Source organism: Capra hircus, chromosome 18 (assembly GCF_001704415.2).
Source record: "Capra hircus breed San Clemente chromosome 18, ASM170441v1, whole genome shotgun sequence".
In the NCBI taxonomy this organism is placed as follows: Eukaryota; Metazoa; Chordata; class Mammalia; order Artiodactyla; family Bovidae; genus Capra; species Capra hircus.
Genome location: NC_030825.1, coordinates 9,593,308 through 9,599,307, shown reverse-complemented (window position 1 = coordinate 9,599,307; position 6,000 = coordinate 9,593,308).

The following is a 6,000-nucleotide window of genomic DNA, read 5'->3' as shown; positions in this document are numbered from 1 at the left end:
GTCCTGCCAATCTCCCAGAATCCTTGCTGGGTTCCATCTGGGCTGCGTGCCCCACCAGGAAGGACCTTGAGTCAGAATGACTGGCCAGAGACAGCCCGGCCCTGACCCCATCACCATAGACCCCAAGACCACGAGCCACAGGCAGGGCGGTTCTGGGCCCTCTTGCCCAGCTGCTCTCCATGGGCAGCTCTTCCCAGCAGAGGCTCTTGCTTTGTGAGCACGTGTGTCTCCTCGGACAACTCATTTCTGAGAGTTAGACAAGCGCCCACTCTGGGGCCCTGGAATGGGGTCCCCCTTCCTGTAAGTTATCATCTATAAATTTTTTTCATGTAAGTGAATACATTTCTTTTTAAAAAAATCAATTGAAATAGATGCTTGCTTTCCAGGGGGACTTAAGATCAGACCCACGAACCTGGCAGCTCTGGACATCAGTCTGTAGGAGGATTCCCACAGGGGCCTTGGAACTGAGTGGGACCCTGTGGGGTCCTACCCCCTCCTTTCTTGAGTGTAGGAAATGGGCTTCATTCAGCCTCCTTGACTTTCCCTGAGACTGAGTTGAGGGCAGGTCCAAACAGTTGCTAATTGGGGAAGGGAGGGGACATAGAAACAAGGGAGGAGCCGTAAAGAAACAATGGCCCAGCCTTGGGGCAGGCTCCTGGTTCCTCCTCTAGAACCATATAGAACAATACCTTTGAGTTCTTCTGCAGAAACTAAGCCCCCACCCACATGGAGGATGGTAACTTCAGCTGGGGGCAAGATTCCTGGAGCAAGCCAATCAAATGAAAGCCACATACCCTACAGCTCTCATCTCACATTTAGCCTATAAAAATTTCTCCCCCCACCCGAACCAAAAACTGTCGGGAATTTAGGGTTTCTGAGCGCAAGGCACCCATTCTCCTTGCTGGGCCCCACAGCAAACATTTCTCTGCTAGTTTCTCCTCACTGTGCGTTGGGCACACAGACTTGTATCCTGTAACAGCTTCTCAACTCACACCACCTCAGTAAAGGCCACTTACGGGTGTGTAAGTGCTGGCTCAAGTCTTGTCCCCCTGCTGCTCTCTCCCCACTTTCCATCAGGGTGCCACTACCCCACTCCTGGTTTATGGAAATTCTGGAAACATGCTGTCCACACAGGAGCCACTGGCTGCTTATGGCTGCTGCCAGGCACTTGAACATGTCTGGACCTGACACACCAGGTGTTGAAGACTGTATATTGGGGAAAAAAAACAGAATGTAAAATATCTCATTAATAATTTTTATATTGATTGCATGTTGAAATGATAATGTTTGAGATCCCCCGGAGAAGGAAATGGCAACCCACTGCAGTATTCTTGCCTGGAAAATTCCATGGACAGAGGAGCCTGGTGGTACTGTCCATGGGGGTCACAAAAAGTTGGACATGATTGAGTGACTGAGCATTGATTGATTTCATTGAGTATGTTAGGGTAAAAAAAAAATATGCTATTAAAATGACTGTGGCCTGTGTTCCTTTAACTTTTTAAAATGTGGCTATGAGACCACTCCACCTGTGTGGCTTGCAGTCTGTTTCTCTAGGACAGCCGTAGTCTTGAAGAGACACCCACCAGGGAAGACAGCCCCTCATCTCATAGTTGTGGTGGGCACCACTAGAACTCTGGGGCAGTGAGGGGCTTAAGATACATTGCTGATGTCCACAAAACACCTCCCACCCCAGCAAATCCCCTGCAGCCAGTGGGGGTGAGTCATGGGAGAGCCCCAGGCAAGAGCTGTTAGGACCCAGTGGGACGGATGAACCTTGTGGGACTCCGGGGCAAAGAAGTCTTTCTGTGGTGTGTGTGTGTGTGTGTGTGTGTGTGTGCTCAATCACTCAGTCGTGTCCAGCTCTTTGTGACCCCATGAACTGTAGCCACCAGGCTCTTCTGTCCTTGGGATTCTCCAGGCAACAATACTGGAGAGGGCTGCCATGCCCTCCTCCAGGGGATCTTCCCCACCCGGGGGTCAGACCTGCATCTCCTGCATTGGCAGGTGGGTTCTTTACCACTGAGCCACTTGGGAAACCCCAGGTCGAGGGATATGCATCACATTGTTGGGCTAAATCTTTACAGAACTGAAACCCCCAACAAATGGGAGATGTGAGCATTCTTTATTCCAGAGAACCTCAGTTTGATGGCCCGGAGAAGCTCATCAAGAAGTCACCTGAGGCCAGATCAAGGGAACCAGAAAAGCCCATCAGGGGACTGGTCACCTGAGACCCTGATCCTCATCAGCAACCCAGCCCTTGAACCACTGCAGTAAAAACTCCCCACCAAATCCTCCCAAGTTGGACACAGTTTTTCAGGGCACAGACCCGCTGTGGCCCCCTTTGCCTGGCAAAGCAATAAAGCTATTCTCCTACTTCACCCAAAACTCTGTCTCTGAAATCGGATTTTGCACCGGCTTCACAGAGGCTGAATTTCTGGCATCAGTGTGAGGGGTAAGGTGTGCCCAGCAGAGTCTTCTTGGCTGAACCTCCATCCCACTGGATCCCACAGCCCTTTCCCCTCCCTGGCAAATCCTGGCAAGTGAGAGATGAGACACAGCCCAGTGCTTTAGGCATGTTTTAGGCATGTTTTAGGCTCGTTGTCCCTACAACAGAGAAAAAACAGCCAAGGTGCCCATGGCTAGGAGCTTGGCGGAGCCTGAACGTTTCCTGTCAGTGATTTGCAGCCCCGACAGAGGCAGGTAAGCCTGAGGGAACTTGGGAAGGAAAAGAATACCTGAGATCCAGCAGACAGCAGCCACTGCCTACAGTGAGCCCGGAGGAAACTGTGAAGGCAGGATGCTGGCCCCAGAGAGGGGAGGGGCCTGTCAAAGGAAGGCCTTCCCCGTGGCTCAGCAGTAAAGAACCTGCCTGCAATGTGGGAGCTACAGGAGACACAGGTTTTGTCCCTGGGTCAGGAAGATCCCCTGGAGAAGTGCATGGCAACCCATTCCAGTATTCTTGCCTGGAGAACCCCATGGACAGAGGAGCTTGGCAGGCTTCAGTCCATGGGGTCGTAGAATCAGACAGGACTGAGCGAGTAGAGAAATGGAAACAGTCTGAAGCGACTTAGCATGCACATATCAGAGGAATGACTTCAGTGAGCCCCGAGTTTTCCCACGCACAGAAAAGCACCAACTTCCTTAACTGGGAATATCTGCCTGTTTGGTTTTTTCTTTGATGTTCAGACTACCTGCCCTTTGTTACAAAAATCTATATAACCTGCCTCCTCCCCTCACCTCCTTGGAGCAGTTCTCTCAGTGTTACTGGAGATTCTGTCTTCTTGAAGTCCTAAAAATTCCCACCGAATAAAACAGAACTCTCAGCTTTGAGGCTGTGAATACTTTTAAGTCCACAAGACCTTCTAGCCCATTCTCAACCTCCTGCCTCTGTGATAACCAGAAGTGCCCTGGGGAACGTTTCGTTTCTGGAGGTGGCTCTGAAAGGCAGGTTTCAATGTACTGATGAGTGAACTAGGGACCATGTGGATTTCATCTCCCTGACAAACCTGGAAGAGGCTAGCCTAGGCTAGACTTACTGGGCATTAGTGTGGAACAGAGGGAGGTCATCCTTGAGGTGCTCGAGGGCCCATTCACATCTGGATAGAGTACACTGAGAAACAGCCCAGTCACCTGTCCGCCATGTACAGCTGTGCAGAAGAGCACCACATTGACAAGTACGCACGTTTATTATACAAACTTGCATGTTTGCTATGACAATTTCCAGCAGATGGCAGTAGAGAGTTTTTTGAGGCAGGGACACAACCATTCACCAAGAGGCTTCATAAGGATGGACAAGTATGGCTCCAACAATGTCATGGTGGCATTGGTGGCATCCTGCTGCAGCAAAAATACAAAAGAAGTTTCCCCTCTCTTGAGAACAAGGAAAGTAAAAGAAAGAGTGAACAGGCTAGGGAAGAGACAGGAGTTAATCAGAGTTAATTGCTCCTAGTTCAACTGTTACTAACCTACAGTGTCTGTGAACTAGAATTGTCCTTCACAAAGGAAACGTATCACCCCCGATACCATGTACATTACACCCTACATTCTCTTGTAGCAAATCACCCCTTAGAATGGTTTGCATTTCAGAAAGAAGGTCGCAGGCCAATAACGCAGAGACAAACGGACAAAGCTGCCTGATGCCAGCTGTTACTGCTTTGAAGTAACGTGGGAAGAAGAAAGACACAAGACGCTCATTACTTGGTGCCTTATCATTTACTCTAAGCCTGAAATCCAGGCTACATAAAGTCTCTTGGTTTTCCTAGGGAGGGGGCACAGTCCTCGAGGCGCTGGTCTGCTGTGTCCTCCCCTTGCCCGGCAGAGGACTAAAGCCATCTTTCTATTTCCTCCAAACTCCATCTCCGTATTTTTATTTGGCGTCGGTGGACAGGGAGCCAAGTTTTTGGCAACACACCCCTCACCCTCCCCAGACCAGACAGAGCAGAGACGAGCAGCAGCTACCTTTCCATTTAAAAAGTTCTGTTTTGATGCTGCTTTTAAAAAACTGGCACCAAAGTAAAATTCGAGATATCACTTTCACATGGCATTTCAAACACTCACCATGTTCGCCCATCACCACCGCTTATCTAGTTCCCCAAATTTTTCCTCAACGTTGGGCTGCACCCCACAGGCCTAAAAGGTTTGCAAGGCCCTACACCCCGCAGGCCCATAAGACCTGTAAGAACTGCACTTGAACAAAAATCCCTGCACTTGCCCAGCTTTAAAACAGGACGAAAGAGCCGGGAGTCAGCAACAGAGACGTGAAAATTTAGTGGATGCGGGAGCTTACCTGTCTGAAGTAAGGGTCCTGGAGCGACAACCACCAAGTGCAGAGGTTAGAGGGGGGCAAAGAATGGCGGCAGGCTTTGCTTCCGGGGTCAGGGCACGGCCCCTTTGAGAAGCATAATCATCAGCTGGGGCCTGGGGCAAGCGTGTAGGAAGGCAAGTTGTATGTGCGAGCTAACGGTGAAGCAGGCCCAGGTCGGGCAGGGCAGGTGGAGAGAGCGAGAGAGCCGCCCTCTTGGCTGGCCTGACCATACGACTGCCCCCACATAAAACCCCACACAAAACCCCACACCCATTAAGTGGTCACGCCCCTGCTGCTGCTGCTGCTAAGTCGCTTCAGTCGTGTCCAACTCTGTGCGATGCCATAGATGGCAGCCCACCAGGCTCCCCTGTCCCTGGGATTCTCCAGGCAAGAACCCTGGAGTGGGTTGCCATTTCCTTCTCCAATGCATGAAAGTGAAAAGTGAAAGGGAAGTCGCTCAGTCGTGTCCGACTCTTCGTGACCCCATGGACTGCAGCCCACCAGGCTCCTCCATCCATGGGATTTTCCAGGCAAGAGTACTGGAGTGGGGTGCATTGCCTTCTCCGGTCACGCCCCAGGTGCTGGTAAACCCTAATCTGCTTTCTGTCTGTATAGACGTTCCTGTTCTGGGTATTTCAGATAAACGGAACCACACCGTAGGTGGTCTTTTGTGTCTGGCTTATTTAACATGCTGGGCTCAAGGTTCCCCCATGTTGGAGCAGGCAGCGGTACTTTATTCCTTCTTATGCGTGGCTAGGAGTCCACTGTGAGTATGCATCCCGGTTACTTATCTGTTCATCTATGAATGGGCTTGTGGACTATTTCTACCTGCTGCTCCTTTTTAAAAGCTGATGCTGAGGAACTTCCCTCGTAGTCCGGTGGTTAAGACTTCACCTTCCAATGCACCTCATGCCGGTTCGACTCCTGATAGGGGAGCCAAGATCCCACATGCCTCGAGGCCAAAACCCCAAACAGAAAACAGAAATAATGTTGTAAAACAAATTCAATAAAGACTTCAAAAATGGTCCACATCAAAAAAAAAAAAAATCTTGGAAAAAAAAAAAGTTGATGCTGGGATTTGCTAGTGGGCCAGTGGCTAAGATACCATGCTTTCACTGCAGGGGGCATAAGTTTGATCCCTGGCTGAGCAACTAAAATCCCGCTAGTTACACGGCATAGCCAAAAACAAAAAAAAA